Source organism: Stegodyphus dumicola, chromosome 9 (assembly GCF_044657685.1).
Source record: "Stegodyphus dumicola isolate Sdum_Otavi_A_Nest chromosome 9, ASM4465768v1".
In the NCBI taxonomy this organism is placed as follows: domain Eukaryota; kingdom Metazoa; phylum Arthropoda; class Arachnida; order Araneae; family Eresidae; genus Stegodyphus; species Stegodyphus dumicola.
In genome coordinates, this window is record NC_140776.1 from 83,928,918 (window position 1) to 83,949,436 (window position 20,519).

The 20,519-nt window shown below is 34.7% G+C and overlaps 1 protein-coding gene across 1 annotated transcript in view; it reads left to right on the plus strand.

Moving 5' to 3' along the window:
• LOC146995396 (cullin-5-like) overlaps nucleotides 1–20,519 on the plus strand; it is a 201,130-nt gene that overhangs the window by 138,529 nt on the left and 42,082 nt on the right. The gene's annotated exons all lie outside the window — the stretch shown is intronic.

A 20,519-nucleotide genomic window follows, 5' to 3' on the forward strand; every position in this document is an offset into this window, starting at 1 on the left:
CTTGATGCAGGGCTTCCACATGCTTAGAAAGTCAGTAAATTGGAAAATAGCTTGGAATTGTTGGTAAAATCCAGACCATTTTTCCAAAAAGTCAAAATATAAAGTTAAAAATTTAAGTCAAAATATTTAAGTTAAAATATATAGAGTAAATTTAAAACTAAACCTGAATCAAACTAAATACAATATTTGGTTTGGCAAAGTAGAAAAGTAAATTGGTAGAAAATTATAAAGTTGCAAAATGTGCAAACAGTTTCTGCATAAATTGACACAAGGGAAAATTTACAAAACACCTCATCAACTCAAAATGTTGGCATTTAAAAAAAGTCAAATTATCACGTGATTTATTTATTTTATTTTTTATTTTTTACTTTTTATAATTTCACTTGTTTTTTCATTTGTGCAGTAATCGTTTGAAATTTTTTATATCATTTCACTTTTCCAACTTTGTCAAACTGAGTATCAGGGCTGGATTTACGTATAAACTACACAAGCTATAGCTTAGGGTCCCCACTTTCTTGCCCCCCCCAATTAAAATATAGTGTATATAGAATTAAAATATATTATAACAGATGTATAAAGGTCCCCAAATCTCAAATAGCTTAGGGCCTTATCAAGTGTAAATCTTATTCTGCTGAGTATGATATTTGAATTTGCTTTGATTTTAGTTTAAATTATTACCACTGATTTACTGCAGCTTTTAATGCATGTTTTTTTTATTTACAATTAATATCTTTATTACTAAATTATAAATAATATTTATGTGTGTATGTTCCTTGCATAAGGGAATAAGGGTGAAACATAGGAGCTGCCAATTTTTTAATTTGCATAATCCCTCACATGAGCACCTCAGATTGAATTTTGATTTTTTTTATTTATTTTGTGTGAATTTAATGAACTTTTGATTAAAAACTCTGTAATTTAAAAGGTTTATGTTGCCACTCAGCAACATATAAGATATCTATGTTTCAAATATATCAGAAAACCTGGTGATATAAAAGAAGTATGCTGCCAGTTGGCAAAGTGCAGGTATTTGTCTTTCAAATTTAAATGCATTGTGAAATAATTGTGGCACTTAGAGCCACCAAATTTTGAACACCGTCTTCATCTGAACGCTGAAGCACAACTTTCATATTTTGTGCAAATTTAAGGAACATTTGATTAACTGTCTGATTGCTCAATTTGTAGACCAAAATAGCTTAAAAAACTTTTTTCCCCATATTTTGATTCTATATATATTGGAGAATTGAAAAATGAGCTTTTTCTTTTTATAAAATACTTATATATATATATATAATATAAATTTTTATCATGAGAAACTAAAGTTGCCAGAAAAAACAATTTCAGATGTTATCACCCCCCAAAAAATTTTTCTAAATAAATTTCAGTCGAATTACAGTTAATTTATATTTATTGCATAATATAAAAAAGCAAAATGTATAAAATTTAAGAAAATATAAAGCACTGAGGAAAAACTACCGTAGAAATGCAGTTTAGTATGATAGAGTTCAAAACACGTTTCAAGACAAAGTCTAACTTCACGGTCTTTGCACCAGATTCAATAAATCTAGTTAATGATCAATCTAATTAATAATTCAATAATTTAATTAAATAATTAAGATAATTGCTGAATGTTTTCTAGCAGCCATTTCTGTAAGAAAAAACACCAAAAAGTGAAGTTTGAGCGGTAATACCACGTGCCTTCAAATGCCGCAATTTAGTGGAGAACTAACAATATCTGTTGGCCAATATGTAAACTAAACGTCTAATACTGTATATAATTTATTTCAATGGGAAAAAACGGGATGCGCTCCTCAATAAAGGAAGAAAAACACATGCCCGGGGGATGAGCAGATTTTGCTACATTTGAGTTGCCCGTGGAAATCGCAGGATGAGCAGCCAAAGAGTTAAAACCTCAACATCTAAAATCTTTGTTGCTTATCAATGCTTAAGATATTTATATTTTGAATTTAATGAAGAGACTTGGTGATTTAAAAGAAATGGGTTGCCACTCTTGGAATTAAAATGTTTTTATCTTCTTTATGGCAGTGTATTGTCATTCACGCAAAACGACTTTAATTTTTTCTTTCAAATTTATTCTGTAATTAATTAACAAACTACGCTATTCAAAAGCAATAAACTCATTCATTTCATTTATTTATTACTAAGGTTACTAAGGGGGTCATGAAATTATACTAGCATTCAAATGCATATATATATGTTTGTGTGTGTAAACGTACAGATACACCAAAAATGGGATAAAGTTTAATTAATAATTACTATTAATGTCATGCAAAGGGCTTCAAAATTGATTGATTAATTAAGAGAGATAAAATACATGGTGATTCAAGAAAACATTTAACAAAAGCAACAGCTGAGGAAACGGAGATTGTCTCCATTGAAGCCGTGGATGCGTTGGCAGTAGTATGGCTAGTTACGCATACCACAAAATGGCTGACGTGCACTTGATGTATGCATGCCCAGCTGCAATCGATGAAAAGCAATGTGAATGAATCACGAGAAATATCCTGATATAGAAAGTTGCCTTGCCACTCTGCATCAACGATTGTGCGAAACAGTTCATTCGATATGCAAAAGCCAAATGCCGGTCGCCAACGAATAACTCGGACAGTTTTTTTCCAAAAGAAAGCATTCTCCAAGATCTGGAGCATAATCCTTCAACAAGTACATGAGTTGTAGCCCGAGACACTCATATCCCCGTCTGGCGTATTTTACATGACAAAGGACTGCATCCTTTCCATTTACGATGCATCTGGACATTGGAACCGGAAGGCTACAACAAGCACATAGATTTTGCGTGGTGATTTTTGCAAAAAAATTGTGCAAACCAAAACTTCACAGCAAGTGATCTCGTCACTGATGAGGCTACCTTCTCACTAGAGGGTGTGATGAACATACACAGCTTGCGTACTTGGGCAGATAAAAACTCACATGCTACATGTATGCATGCCTCACAGTGCAAATTTGCCCTCAGCATGTGCTCTAGCATTGTAGGAGACTTTTTACTTGGTCCATACTTTCTCCCAGAATGACTTGATTGGCTGCATTTATGTAGCATTTTTGCAACAGGGTTGCCACGCTACCTGGAAAACTGGAAAAAGTCAGGGAATTTGAAAATTGACCAAGAAGTTCAGGGAATTTCATATGGCGATCCCCCCCCCCCAAAAAGCGAGTTTTGCACCGACGTTGGAAACGATCACTTTTATTGGCGAATTGTGTATTGGGTGAGCGTCGTTCGGGCAGCTGGAATAGAGCCAATTTTCACAGCTCCAATTAGATTGTCTTTTAGAAAGGCAAAGCAAATTTCAGGTAACCTCGAGAATCGCATGTGCAGTGCATGTTGAACTAAGCAAAATACTTATTGTCGTATAAAACAAAATCGGTTTAATACTAATATACGGTACCATGGAAGTTAGAATCAAAGAATATGTATTGTTAAGTAGGAAAATTTCGATTTTTTTCCTTCCTGGAGCAAATTACAGAAAAAAACCTATTTACAAAAAATCAATATTACATGGTTGGTATGATTAATACATTGTATGTCTCCCAGACAATGCAATACAGTCCGTACAACGCCTAGGTATGCTGAGTATCAAATTATCGATCTGATCTTGGGGGATATTACACCACTCAAAAAGCAATGCTCTCCGAAGTTCCGGTAGACATGTAGGAGGAGGTTGACAGGCTGCAACTTGTCGATGTATCCCACATGTGCTCTACTGGATTCAAGTCCGGTGAGAATGCTGGCCAGTCCATACGGGTGATATCGCCGATTGAAGGCATTCGCTTACGATGTTTGCACGGTGAGGATGGGCGTTTTCATCCATAAACACAAATTGTGCGGCCATGGCGCCCCAAAACAAATGTACATGTTGTTCCAGAATGACGTCCTGATAGATTTGGCTTGTCATGGTTCCAATTTGAACATGCAGGTCAGTTCTGGAACCCAGAATAATTCCACCCCAAATGAGCACTCCTGCACCACCGTAACGGTGTTGTTCAATGATGTTTTCTTGGTAGTAACGGGTACCTGGAGCTCTCCATATGAAAGTCCGGCGAGAATCAGACTGCAAGCTAAACCTGGACTTGTCGGAAAACATCACACAAGCCCACTGTTGCGGTGTCCACAATGCATGCTCTCTACTCCAGGATTAACCGCAGGCGACAGTGAGTTGCAGTAAGTGGAATGCATATGACAGGTCTACGAGCATATAGACCAATCTGCCCTAAGCGTTTGTACATGGTCTGCCTTGAAATTGTCGTACCAGTGGCTTAAGAGAGCTGACGAGACAGGTCTGAGGCTGTGCTCCACCAGTTTTTTTTGGCAGTAACTGCCAAATACCGGTCCTCATTCGGCATTGTAACTCTGGGGCAACCTGTGCTGTAACGTCTACTCTCACATTACCATCATCTTGGAATGTTGCCAAAGCCTGGAGATGATACTCTGGGCAATTCCAAGTTTGTCTGATACTTCCAGTTGGGTACGCCCACATTCCAGACGGCCGATAATTCTACCACGTAAAAAATCATCCATTTGCTTCCTTTGTGTCATAACTATTCGGTTATTGCACTGAAATGCTTATAAAGTGCCTGCGAAAAATTTTACTTCTTTGCCTGTATTCCTTATATATCACTCTCTTACACTCTCGTCATTGTGACGTACCATCAGTGTCATCTAGTTACTACCTGAAATTTGCATACGGTTCTTGAAGATGTGTGTTGTGATTTTACAGGTGATATATTTATTTTAGAGTTCGATTTCCGCGTGACTCCGAATTATCCTTAATTTATGGACATGAATGTGATTGAAAATGAGAATATAACACTAAGTTTGAAGCATTCAAATTTTTTAAGAAACTTGAAACACTTGAAAAATAATATAATGATAAAAACCTGTTATCTGAAGTCTTTAAGGTACAGATGGCAAGCGGCTCGGATGTGACTCGATATTAGATACATAATATACAAAATAATTTTTTTTTTCAATTTTTTGTATGAGTTTACTTTTATTGCAATTTTTTTTCAATTTTTTGATTCAGTTTTAATACTTCACCATATTAAATTGTTATTATTCTATATATTTATTCTATTATTCTATATATTTATTCTTAATTAATATATATATTCTTAATTATTTCTACATGTGTAATAATTTAGAGGAGGAGACTCAGATGTTTTTAATCATGATTGTTGTTATAGATGGTAATGGAATGTATATATATAATTACATAAAGTTGCAGACGGGCTAGTGAAGGAAAATTTTCTTTATTTTTGAGAAGCACAGTTTTAAAATGAATTGCACATCATTATAATTATACAGTTGATGAAAGAGAGATAATTTGGCAACATCATTGCTAAACAGCAAGCAAGAGCTGGAATGTAACCCATTTAAAATGAAAGCTTAGGAGAGTTGTGAAAAAGTTATTCCTCTCAAATTTCCTGTTGGCAGTTAAAAATTTTAATAACTGGTGGCCATTTGAGTTTCAGTTTGCAAAACTATCTGCATCACCAGCATAATGCAACAGTTATGTGACATGTATTAATTTGAAAATATTGCATTTTAGAGATTTATTATAAGAATTTACAATTTTTAGATCAAAACAGCAAAGTAAACAAATTAAAGCTAGAATTTTTATTTACATATTTCACCCACACAACACACATTGATCAGCTATTAAAATTCCTGTACCATGAAGGCAACATGTAACAAACAGCAAATTTTGCCTGAAAAATAATATATGTGGGGATATGCATTCCAGAACATGCACACAGAGCAGGTATAAGCAACACCATCTGTCTTGTGTGTAAATGGAAAGATTGGACAGCAGTTGTTTTATAAGGTATTTCTCCCACCTTCTTAGCGAGCCTTCATGGTGTAGTGGTGTGCACATTCAGCGTGTAATTGAGAGGTCCACGGTTCGATTCCTGGTGAAGGCGTTGTTAATTTTTCATCTTGACTGCCTCCAAAAATACCTGTCTCTACAGTTTAACATGGAAATCACATTTCAGCTTTGGTTGTTGGTGTTAAGGTCTGTTATCCTCACGTGAGGAGGAACTTTTACCAGCACTTATCACAGTTTGACTGTGGCAGGATCACGGCCTTTCGGGACTGCAGTTTATTTTCCACAACATTGCTACTCATGTAAGCTGGAAACTCAACTCATTACTGTCAAGTGAATGGGGAATTAATAGGTCCAGTAGGATCCTGCAGGGTGCCATGTGGGATCTCAATGACCAGAGCCACTAATATCCAAGAGGATATATATTTATATATGTTGTCCTCTTGACCTTGAAGATTATACAACCATGGCACATTTGAGTCAAACTTGGTTCCTGTGCAGGATGACATGTGTAGCATCTTTTTTATGCCTTTCCCTGTTATTGCCGTGGAGACAGGTTACACCCAGTGCAAGAAACAACAGCACTGGACACAGGAATGGCACCAAGTCATCTTCTCGATCACATCGCGGTTCTGCATACAGCATGATGTTGGATGTATTCAATCATGGAGGCAGGGAGTAGCACGAATGATGCCAACTTGCATTTGTTATTGTCATAATGCCTAAGCTCGTGGCATGCTAATGTGGGGTGCCGTGGATAGACATTCAGGTTATATCTTGGTCTCATAGCTGGTAATCTGGATGGCCACTGGTACATTTATGACTTGTTAAGGCTCATGAATGTGCCCTATCATCGAGGCCTAAGTAATGAAATCATTCGACTAAATAATGCATGATGGACAGTAAGGATATGTGGTCAATACAGAGGAATTCAATTCCATTGTTGCTCTAGCCAGCAAGTTCTCCATATCTCTCATCCAGCTAGAACATCTAGTTATGGGTTACCAAGAGACTGGCATGTGACCACTCATCTGTCACTATGATTGATGAACTCTGGTACAGAATTGAAGCCACATAGAATGAAGTACCCCCTTATCTGTCATCCAAGTTCAGTTCAACTTAGAGTGTAGTCAAATTGCAGCTGTTGCTGCCAGATGGGGCTGCTCTCTGTACTGAATTCTGCATTCAATATACCACAAAACCTTCATGCTGTGTGGAAGGAAGTTCTTTTTTCTTTCCACAGTGCATGCAGAATTCAGTACACTGAACTGCCATCTCTGGCAGCAGCAGCGACACTAATCCAGCCGGGCATCAAGTTGAACCGAATGAATGTCATATATAGGTGTTTCATTCATTTATATATATGTAACTATATATCATTATATATATATCTTTTATATATGTATCCTTTATATGTTAGTACTCTAGGTTGATGTACCAGAACCATATGTAAACACAAATTAAATATGTTGAGCATTCTGCTTTTTTTTTTAGCTAGAGTTGTAATGGATGGTTTTGCCATGTTCTTTGGTTTCTGCAGGATTATTGTACTTAAAATTGCATTCATATGTAGGGAAGCTTGAAAGGAAGGTCTTTGTTGCAACACCACCTAGTGGTGGTTTTAGTTGCTTTTTTAATTATAATTCTGGCTTTATGCTCAGGAATTCTTATCGATAGTTTTCTGTATGTTGAGCTGATACATTGAGTTTCTGTGCTTGTTTCTTTCATTGTAAATTGGGGTAGTATATACACGTGAAGTATCTATTGTGGCAATATTTGATTTATCTGATCTTAACAATTTCCAGATAAATGAGGCTATCCAGATATTCCAGATATATGACTATTCCAGATAAATGAGGCTATATAATAGATCTTATTATTAAAATCTCATTGAAAAAGTTTACTTTTGATTAATGGATAGAGCCCTATTTCAATGAAAATCATAAGTGTTCGAACACTTTTGGGAGCCACTGTACCTAGCCAACCGGAAAAAAGAAGAAAGAAACAAAGTTCTTTCATTTCGTTAGAGATATATCCGAGTTCTTTAGGGTGAAAGGCAACAGCAAGAGCAAAGTTAAATTCCCAGCGAGTAACTAAAGGACATGTCTGAATATAATAACAGAAAATACGAATAAAATTCTGTTGACTTTGCATCTTTCGATACGCGCCAAAGCGGAAAAATAGATACTGTTTATGAGCTTTGCATCTGCCTTTTAAAACACTGCAGTTGAAGTGAACTAACTTCGTGATTCATGAATTTCCTTACATCTACCTTTTCGTTTCCAACGTTTTCGTATAGTAGCTAGGGTTGCCATAAGGTAACTAAGATTAATTAGGAAAAAAAAAAAAAAAAAAAAAAAGAATACTATTTAAAACTGTGTGATTACTTTGAAAATGGCTAAATTTCTTACAGATACAAAGCATACTGATCGGAAATCATATCCAAGAAAGCTAAGCTAATTGTCATTCTAGCCCACGATGCAAATTTCCAGAGAATATTTTCATTAATGGTCCTCAGGAATCGGATAAAAGTAACAAGTTTGCAGTGGAGGCAGTTGAAGCAATTCTGATTTGTCATTACAATGACTCACGCTCAATTTTGAAATTATGTGAAAGAAGAAAATGATATAAGTAAGAAAGTAAAATCAACATAAAATATGACTGGCATAAAAAGGATTGGTTTTACATCTTTTTTATTACTCATTGTTTAGGTTCCAAAAACTTTATTCATTTTTTGTCAGAGTAAAATAAACCATTTTAAATGTAGCCTGTAAACATCCCCTATCAATGCTTAACAGTTATGCCATTCCTATTCATAGCAGTTAAATTTTAACGTAGGAGGTCCACCAGCTGCCGAGCGCTAAAGTCGCTGAACACTGGTAGTTCGAGTCCTGGCTAACGGGCTGGCATGGGTGTTTTCTTAGTTTTCCCCAGTTTGAGCCAATTTCACTTAGGAACTCCTCCACGAAGGCATCCCTTCTCTCAGGCAGATAGTCCTCGTGTACTTTGCAGTAATTTAACAAAACATTAATTTAGGAAACCTGCCGTCCAGACGGGAACGTAACCGTAACCGAAGAGCCTGATTTCGAATCCCGGAGAAGGCATGTATGTAAATTGTCTGTGCCTTCATAGGACGTAACGGTGGCCGCCGGCCCCATAATAAAACGACCTCCTTTTCTGACCTTAGTAGGGGGCAACGCCTATAATCGGTTAGTGCCCGCCATAATTTAAAAAAAAAATAAATAAATAAAATAAAATAGAAAGGCTTTCACGTGTTATATTACTCTCAAAGGGGCTTTTTTTTTTTTTTTTTTAATTACGTACATATACACGTTTGTGTTGGTTGTGCTGCGTTAACCATGAGACCTATTATTATCGGCCAGGAGGGTTGCAGTACACTCGTATATATTACATTACGTTACACATACACATTTCGAGAGCATTTGGGCTAAAAATATTTAAAAACAGCATATCTTTAGAATTTCCGACAGATAGTCTTGCGCGCTGGAGATAAAAGTGTTTTTTCAATACAATGTTACCGTTACTTGATTTGAAATCGTTGAGTTTGCTAATCAAAAATTCGTTTTGACAAGTTTTACAAAATATGAAATAGACAATAAAAGAAATTCTAAATTCGGGTTTCCGGGTATCCATATTCGGGTAGAGAACTACGATATTCAGAGTTTAACGTCTCTAAGTAACCCCCCCTTTTTTTTTCCCGCACGATGCGAGAACCATACATGCATTCATGCAGATTCTGCATTATTTAATTTCTTTAAATATAATACAGGCTCTAATATTTGGGGGCAACAATTTAAAAAGTGATTTGCTGTTTATAGTGAATCCACGCAAAATGCCAAAACGAAATTAATAGCCCTGCTGAGCCAACGCCCTTTGGGCTAAAAAAAATAGGAAAGCTAAACTTCAGTCCACTTCAGCTAGTTTTTATTAGAATTTACGACTACCTGGATTTAGTGTCAAAATGGTCTTCAGTTTTTAATTTTTTTCGAAATTGTTTATGTCGCCAACATCGCCAATTTAAAAAATAATAATGAAAAATCTGAAAGGGTTGATTTTACCGATCGTCCAGAAGGGCCTTTTTTTCCCTTTGAAAGTGGAGATTATGGGCAGAGACGTCCCAGGTGGAATAACGGAATATTTTAAAGGATAATACAGGTACATAATACATTTAGGGTAACACAGGAATGTTCTGTATCTCTTGTGTACTTAAAAACTGAAGGAAATATAAAATGCAATTCTATATAATTAGATGTATCATGAATTAAGTGCATTTTTAATTAAACATATTAAAATGTAAATAGATAATATTCTTTAGAATTGCATCTATTTCTTTTAAATAGCTTAGTTGTTAATACTGGACAAATGAAAGAATTATATCTTCCGTTTTTCCGAAAGGCAACTGGCTCGCATGAAAAGTGAAACAACGAAAAATCTTGTTTCAAGCGGGGGGGGGGGCGACAGAGGCAAGACAACACGCGCCAAACAATTTTCTCTAGACTAAGTTTCGATCAAGGTTAATTTTTCTAAACTAAAGTTTAGTTTAGAAATCTCTATTTTAATTAGTTACTGAAGTTATCTTTAGTTTCTAAACTAAAGCTGTCTTTAGTTATCTTTAGTTTTTATCCCTGTCTTGAGCTAGCTGTAACGATCTGTAAACAAGTAACGAAGTAAGAATCATATTCAGTTGCTTTGAAAATGTGGAACACATTTAGTTTAATCTTGGTTAAATAAATAAATAAAAATATTTTTTTTTAAAAAATCAATCTTAGCTTTTCCAAAACCCCACGAGTGACCACTCAATACCGGTAGTTCGACTAAAATTGCAAACCTCTTCGAACTAGTGGGCTACATGAGTACTTCTCTTGGTTTTTCACTTGTCTGTAACATGAGTATAATCTAGTTTCCTGAGAAAGACCTCCACAAAGGCGTCCCATCCCTGAAGGTGATACCCCTACAGTACTGTGTGTATTCAGTTAACATAACCTAATTTTTTAACCCGAGCGGGCGGTGAGCCAGAAGGGCTATTAGTCTCAAAACGGCATTTTATGGCGTTTCACTATAAACGGCGAATCACTCTTTAAATTGTTGCCACCAAATATTACCGACCTGTATTATATTTAAAGAAATTAAATAATGAAGAAGCTGCATGAATGTATGCATGTTTCTAGCACTGTGAAGAAAGTACGGTACCTACAGTCATCCAATTTTTAATAACGTAATCCTCCACCCGAACATGAGCACCTGGACCCCCGAATTTTGAATTTCGAATTTTTTCCATATTTTGGAAAATTTTAAGGAATTTTTGATTAACAAACTCAACGATTTTAAAGCCAGTAGTGGCAACACCGTACAGAAGAAAAGTGTTTTTATCTCCTGCGCGCGACACTGTCTACAGATGTTCTGTTTTTAAACATTTTGCGATATTGCTGTTGAATTGAATATTATGTGGCCTGATTGTGAACACACAAAACGTTAAAAGACGCAGTTTTGAATGTCATATAAAATCTGAAAACTTTCAGAATTTTTTTAAAATTTTACTTACTTATTTGTTTATGTATTTTTCAAAATTGGTTTCACGCTGATTTCCTTCAAATGTTAGGTTAGGTTATTTGGCCAAGCACATTGGCCAAATAACGTAGGTTTGATTTCGTGGAGTAATTTCTAAGGAAAACTGATTGCATAGTAAAAATCACAAAAGCCAACGCAGTAGTCAACAGTTTTAACTACTCGGGTACAGTGGAGCCAGATTTGCTTCTAAAGAATTTGGAATTTAGTGACAGAATATTACAGCCATGCGCCAAAAAATGGATAATGATCCAATTCCAGATGAAAAAAAAAATCATATTTTCTTGAAAGGAAAATCATGCAAACTGTCATTCTGTCAACCAAGAGTTTGAATCCCCCCCCTGTTAATCAGAAATTGTAAAATACAGTAAATGCCCCTTAATGTTATCATTTGGATATTGTTATCGAACTGCAGAAATTCCTCTAATTTGTATATGAAAACATGAAAAATACATCACTCATTGCGATTAACAGTTCGGTTAATACGATCCAAATATTACAAATACATTTTTTAAACAAAGGTTTCTTTTAAAGTTTAATATGGTTTATCAGTTTGAGTTTATGTATAAACATGGCTCAAGTGGAATAGCGACACATTTTACAGGATATTAGATGAATTATGCGTTTAGACTAACGTGTTTCGTCCATTTTACGCCTATTTATTTCGTTTTTTCATAGTTGCCGGTTTTTCCCGGTTGCATATTTCCGAATTCTATCCCACCCCCTTTTCGAATTCAAATAAAATCGTGACTGTTTCGTATCATTTAAGTCGTTATTGTATTTTTCTCCATGGATAATTGATGTCATTTTTATTGCCGAAAAGGAAGATTGAGCGATTCTCCAATTGTATGAGGTTTTAGATTTTTCGTAATTAAATATGAAATTTGTAAGGATGCCGATGAAACCTCAGGAACTGTTGTATATTTTCTCAAAAATACATTTTGATATTTCACGCTGTTAGTTAATTTCTTAAAAATTAATCAGATTTATTTACTAAATCGTTATATTTAGTTTCCAAATATAGTTTTAATTTAACAGGTTTCATGCATTGATTTTTCATTGCATTTAACACACAACAGATATTCATTTTCCACTGATAATGCCAACATGTAAAACAGTATCTAATAAACTCTTCTTGATATTTACTTGATTTCTTATTAGAAGTAGAAAGAAAAATGTTTATTAGATGTCTGACCATCATTCCCATTTTCACTCTTGCCGATTTAATCCCAGTATACGTTACACACGGGATTGGGTGAATTTTGCGACATTATTATAAGCAGTAAACGGGTCATTTTGGTGTTGGCGAAAATTTTCAAACTCGCGCCAAGACCATACCGCGTTCTAGGATTGTACCCTCTTTGTGTAGCCATTTATCCATCGAACAAAACTGATTTTTTTTTTTTTTTTTTTTTTTTATCATCCTTCAAGCACGCAATCGAATTTTCCAATACTTCGAAAATGTTATATGCTTGCTTGACAACAAATTTGGTTAGAAATAGGGAACACAAGTGTGTAAACTATGCATATTACAATTATCGCTGCGCGCTTTGAAATTCGATTCTCGAATTGTTCAAGCATAACGCCTGAATCAAGGGGAAAACAATACAATCAAAATTAATATATGGAAATGATTAATTTAAAATTCCTAGTAAATGTTAAACATCCAAAATTCTTTTCAAATGCCGTTATATTTTTTGTTGTCAAATAAATTTTTTTTGAATTTAGCGACCCCCCAAAATTTCTTCGCGACTTGCGTACCATTGCCATAATAACGCTTTGTATTCATGTAAACCTGATTAATTCTGAAGTGGTTTAAATTCTGTCAGAAACAGTACAAGTGATCTATTTTTCAATTGCATTTGGAAAAAATGATTTCAGACTTGTTTTCAACTGCATGTAACAGAGTATTATCAGAATTACGGGAAAGTGCGACTGTGAAAATGGATAAACATCAGCTGTCCAATGTGAAAAATAATGTTATCATTTGGATATTGTTATCGAATTGCAGAACGCCCTTCAGTTTGTATACGAAAACATGGAAAATACATCGCTTATTGTGATCAACAGTTCGGTTAATACGATCCAAATATTACAAATACATTTTTTTAAACAAGGTTTCTTTTAAATTTTAATATGGTATATCAATAGAGTTTATGGATGGACATGGGTCAAGTGGAATAGCGACACATTCTACAGGATATTAGATGAATATGCGTTTAGACTAACATATAATATAACATCTTTCATATATTCCAAAACGAAAAAAGACTTTCGGCCCGCCGCGTATTTAGAGTGCCCCCCCATGCCGCACAGACACTATACATTTACAAACATCCATGCAGTCTCCGGGATTCGAGCGCGAGTCTTTCGGTACGGTACTCAGAGTCACTAATCACTATCCCGGTTGGAAAAATGTGATCACATTTAATGGAGTCTTGGTGTATCACGATGGAACGGTGTTTGGACACAACAGGGTGCCCAGGCACAGTCGCCTTAACCCTTCTACAACAAGTAAAAGATTCCTAAATAGTGCACGAAATAACTAGAGCAACGCATATAATTTATATGTATATTTGTATCTAATTTAATTCTTGCTTTTAATTTATTCCTTTTACAATTGAAATTTTGTTATTCATGATTTAATTCCAGTCCCCGTTAAACATTTTTAACAATTTTCATTCAAGTTGCTTAAAAACATCTTTCGAAATAGAACTTACTAAGTATGGATTCACTCTTTTCAGATAAATCTACTATAATTAATCTTAGAAGATAAATATAATCAATATTATTTAGTAAATAAATTATATATATATATATATATATGGATATGGTATGTGTGTGTGTGAGAGAGAGAACACGTTTTAATTCTAGTTTGCAGTACATACGGGATTCGGCGGCATTATGATGAGCAGTAAACGTGTCATTTTGGTGTTGGCGACGATTTTTAAAGTCGCGTCAAATGCTGTTCCGTATACTAGGATTTTACCTAGAACAGGGTTTCTTAAACTGTAGGTCACGACTCCCGTGTTGGTCGCGGGACATGCAGTAGGATGTTGCCAAAATTTTAGCAGTTTTGATATTTCTTTAACTTAATATAATAATTTTACAGTTATCAAATATTTTTACACAATGTATCTGAAAATAAAAAAAGCTAGACAATACAGACAAAGGGGAAAACGAAAACGTTTCGACGCATTCTTTTTATAATATAAACGTTCATTTTCCTTGCTTTGCACGTGAAGCTGTCATTTCGTTTGTTACATATTTAAAAATTTCACATCGTTCTATGTCTTAAAATTAGAAATTAAAGGGAATGACCTGAAACTGCAATAGTATATTACAGTACAAGTGAAAAAAATTGAGAGTTTCACTCACGCGTGTGTCTTATTTGCGCAATACTTATGGAGTCCCACAAAATTTGTGTAAATATTACGGGGTCCTGAGGTTTAAATGAAAGTTTATTGCAAGGTGGTAGTAGAAAGTTTTCCCTGCCATTTATATAACCGTACTTGCTACAATAAGATATTCCGCCTCTCCCGAGTAGCTAGTCAAATTATTTCGTTTGTCTAAAACTGAAGTGAAACTCATTTCAATTTAAATCTGACAGTTTTCGGAAGCGAAGTGTTTGTTTTAGACTAAAAAAACCACCAGCATTAATTGAAATGGTAACAAAGGATTCGAATTTGCAATGACCAATGCCTTTATCCCCACATCATCAAAGAATTATTTTTATCGCCAAAAAGAGGGTTCCGCAAAGAGGTAAAATTTAGTGCCAAATGTTAAATTTAACAAGAGTAACTGCCTTCTACAGTGAAAAAAAGGTAAAAACACTGAAGGACTTAATTTAGTAAATTTTTTTGTGTCAAAAAAGGGCCAGAATCAATTTTGTGAGGGGTTACATCATGAATTTTGACAAGCATCGACGTTTCCTTGATCAGTGGTTGTTAACAAGAGCAGAGTGAAAACGCTCGAACTTTATGTCGCCAAGTGCTTCGGGTCTGGGAAGGGGCCGAAATTTACAATTAGCAAACGGTGCAAATCCATCCAATGAAATTTTAGTGTAATTTTTAACTGATTTTTCTGATTGGCTAGAAAGGGCACATGGCCGTTCGCCACTGACTTCGCGACGAAGTGCAAAAGCTTTACGGCTCATGAAATCGTGACCTCTCGATATGGCTCGTACTAAGCAGACTCCCCGTAGCGAAGCGGTTCCACCGGATAAAGGTATGGATCCTGTTGCGGACACCTCGAATACGACGGCCACTGATATGGACCAGGACAATGCTGGTCACGTTCTTACGGAGCTGGAAATTGCTACACTCCGACAAGAAATCGTTGAAGTAGAAAGGAGCATTACTAGCTATTACGGAACCATCCGGTACTTATCGGCCAACAGACCAGTCACGGACACGGACTATCATTCGGACATTCTGAAAAAGGAGATAGAAAAGAAGAAGACTCTGCTGGATCAGCTGAGGGGTAAGTTGAATATTGCTCTTTCCCATGCAAGCATTACACAGCCAATCACACAACAGAAACGCAAACCACGTGATAATTCAGACAGTGACGACGACACGGAAGGATTCAAAAAACCACACAAAACTGCTAAGGTACCCGTAAATGTTGCACCCAACAGTATACCCACCCAAAACAGCTACACAGCACTCTCGCAACCTGACACTCATTCCACCCAACCCACAACACAAATTAACAGCTCGCAAACACCAGATACAAGACTTCCCCAATATAGCACACCTACACCAATTATGGTTAAGCCGATAGATGGCGCCACACACAACCAGTACATCAAGAAACTCACTACACTGACTAATGCTACATTTTACGCCAAAATAAGTGGAGAATACCTCAAGTTACTACCATCAACAACAGATGATCACAGACAACTCACCACAGACTTACAAAAACATAACATCGAACATTATATCATTACACCCAAGCACAAACGCCCAATTAAAGTAGTTATCCGAGGCTTACCCATTACCACTGACACACATGAAATTTCCACGGAACTCACACACCTCGGATACAATGTACACAAAGTAGTACAACTCACAAGATTCAAAACCAAACAACCCATGCCACTATTTCAGATACAACTCATGCCAACACCAAACATCGACAAAATCTACAGTGAAACACACCTAGGTATGTTCATTATCACAATCGAAAAATACATCAACAAAAACATTACACCACAATGCCACAACTGCCAACGTTTTAATCACTCATCAGACAATTGTTTCTTCTTACCTAGGTGTGTTAAATGCGCACAACAACATAAAACAACAGACTGCCCAACACAAGGTAAATTAGATAACCCCACATGCGCAAACTGCCAAAAAAATCATCCAGCTTCATTCCGCGGTTGCGAGAAATTCCCCAAAAACAGAAACCTAAATAAATCACCCAATCACACTTTTACACCAAGCAATAGCACCCCAAACCTTACACAAGGGAGAACATATGCACAAGTTACTTCCAACAATACACAAGACATTAGAAATCAGACTACCAACACTACATCCAACGCGAACATTTTCACCGACATTCTATCTACACTAAAAGAACTCAATAATACTTTCGGCTACAATAACATATTTAAATTCTTCTCTACTCTCAAAAATAGCTTACACCAATTAAAAGCCGCAGACACACCCATGGAGAAACTATTAATTCTTTTTACTATTTGTGAGGAAGCTAACATCTTTAACTAATTAATTATAAAAAAAAAAAAAAAAAAACTCTTAAATTATATCTTTGATCTGTGAACATAACACACTTGCTTGCATGAGACCCCTCAGCTCTATTTCCAAATTCCAACTTTTTCTCCCATTGGACACTTTCACCCACCTGACCTGAAGATTTCAAGATCTCCCCGCCCACCGACGCCGCCTTCTATACCTCAGCGCAGCGACTTTCAACCTAGGAGTTAGCCTCTGAATACTTCTCCCCAAGTGCAGGTATCTTCAAATCATCTTTCTGCTGGACTATCATTGCTTACCATCCACATTGCTTATCGACATGCCATCATCACTCTGCCGAACAACACTTATGCCCATAATGTTCGAAAAGAGACGCAACTTCGATCGGGATAGGACCCTTCCGTCCAGGCGCCCGTTGAAAGGAACCTGCCGGTTCAAGGATGATACTAAGGCTATACTAAGGTTTAGAGGAGCCTTAGCTCATACTAGACTTTAACTTTGTTGGATCTAGGTGCTATTCTTGCGATTATAAATTCTCTATATATTTTTCATTGTCTAATTTGATCTAATTTTCTAATTCTTTTTAAGATCTTTAATAGCTTTCTGTTTGATATATTTTTTGTATAATTTTCTAATTCTTTTTAAGATATTTAATCTTAAATATCTTTGTATTTTTGATTTTTTTTAATATAATTTTCTAATTCTTTTTAAGAATCTTTAATATTTTTTATAAATTTTCTAATTCCTTTTTCAGATATTTTATCTTTGTATTTGATATATTTTTTTATATAATTTTCTAATTCTTTTTCAGATATTTAAGCTTTAATATCTTCGTACATAAATATTTATTCTAACCTTACTAACATTTGTATATAATATCTTTGTATATAAATACTAATTTTTCTTACTAACTATTAACATTTGTATATAATATTTTTGTAAATAATCTTTGTAATAAATACTTTTTCTTGCTATTAAAATTTTTGTATTGTAGTATATATATTGTAATTTACTTGTGTAATAAAAATAAAAATTTCTGAAATGGAGTCCGAGCCTTTCAGCTCCAGGTAATGTATATTTGCGTATTTATATTGTTTTATTTATTTTTTTAGCACTTCACTCGGTTTGTCGGTACTACCAATGTCCCGGTTAAATCTTTGTTGATGAAAATTAAATTATCTGCATTAAGTTTTTCATAATAAACTGTAGTTAAATTCTTTTAATGTATTGCATCAGTCTATTCTATTGGTTATCTATTTAATTAAGTGTTAATATTTGTGTTTAATTTTTTACATCAGTAATTGTTACTTAACGAAAGTTCATCCACTCATTAGTATGTACATGATTATTAATTTTATTTTCATCGTATTTAAAAGTACAGTTGGCGTCGTTTGATTTGCGTAACGTTTGTCTAGAGCTATTTTGTTAACTATATATATCGTTGAGCATAGCAGCAGAATTCAATTAATTTACTATAAATATAACTATAAACGGATAAATCGATGCTTTCACAGTATATTAGGAAAAGGAAACAATTGGTTTAATCCTCTGTTTGAAACAACGCAGCAAATATAAAATTAGGGTGTGAAGTGCAGAATCGCCCACTTATTTGGCGCTTTTTACAAGAGTAAGAAAAACTGGATTTTTGTCAATTTCCTTTGACTTTTTTACATCAATGTGTACTTGAACAAAGGAAGATGCACATTGCCGATATTGTGCAATTCTCTGATGTTTTTTTTAAGTGAAAATACGTCGATGTGTTACCGGATAGGGTAAATCATCTTTATATGTCACAAATTATACAAATTTACACAAATTTCATTTACATGATCAGCGCAAACTGATGCAAAACGGTGATATACAATCTTTTCTAAATTTGAAAACTGAGATTTTAGTTGGAAAATGAGCTAGACAAGTTAAGGTACTGCTAAAATGCAGCTTTGTATTAACAAAACACAGAATCACAATGAACAGTATTTCGATAGACTTGCTTTCGATCGAATTTCGGATCCTTTAAATTCGGTGATATCGGAAAAGCTGTGATAGAAGTGGCGGTACGCCTCAATGCCGTATAGGCTATCTATCTTGTCCGGAAAAGGTCTAATATTTTTTGCCGATTTGAATATTTTTTTTAAAGTTTGTTCAGCATATTGTGAATTTCAGAAATGTTGCATGAGTATATGAACACAAGATTCATGTAATGAGAAGTGCAGTGCATATGGATTGCTTTTGAAGCAAAAGCTTTAATCTGAGCTCCAATTCCCTTTTTTAATCACGTTACCTGCTCCATCATAACTCATAGCTAATGTTGCTACCATCTAACCCGGATTTTGAAATTATTGAGATTATAGAATTATTATTGAGTGGACCTGTAATCTTAGCTAGTCTGAGAAAATGTAGGATGTCTTTCTTATCTAATATTTTTTGACTGTTCACAAATCATCTTGTACACCATCATAAAGTTTCCTTATTATTTGAAGTGACTTCATCAGTTATAATGGAATAAAAGTGAGCAATGGTATTGCTGTATGGGAAAAAAATTTCTTTACCTCTAGCACGCAAGGCTATTGGAAATTTTGAAGATAAACCTTTTTTAAATATTTTTTTTTATATAGCTGTTTACTTGAATTTTATGTGATTTATGTACGAAGAACAGGCTATTTGAGAATTAAAGGTAACACACAAAACATTAAAAGAATTCCCTTTGGGTGTAATATAAAATTTGAAATCTTTCAGCTTTTATTTTAATATTTTTAATTTTATATTTTTTTCTAAAGCACAGATGTGAATTACCCCAGAAGGGCTATTAGTTTCAAAATGGCATTTTGTGTCAAATCACTTTAAATGTCCGAAGCACTTTTCTAATTGTTGTCACCAAATATTATCACCCTGTATCATATTTCATGAAACTAAATAATGATAATTTGCATGAACATATGTATGTTTACGCATTGTTGAAAAACAATGTTGCCTATAGTCATTAAATTTTGGATAACATAGTCCTCCACCCGAACATATAGGCACTTGGAAGCCTGAATTTGGAATTAACATATTTTTATTATCTATTTTATACTTTGTAGAAATTTAACAAATTTTTGATTAAAAATCATAGTTTTAAAGTGAGCAGTGTAATTATTTTACATTTTGTAAAAATTTAACTAATTTTATATTGCAAACTGAAATTTAATAAAAGTAGTTAAATAAGAAATTAAAAGATCCAACTCAGTAAGTCAGAGCCGGAACAGCTAATGAAGGTTATGAGACTGTGATATTACTTTTGGTTTTGTGAAACGAAGGATTACTAGGATACTTTCAGATTGAAGTTCTGTAGAAACAAAATTTTAAGTAC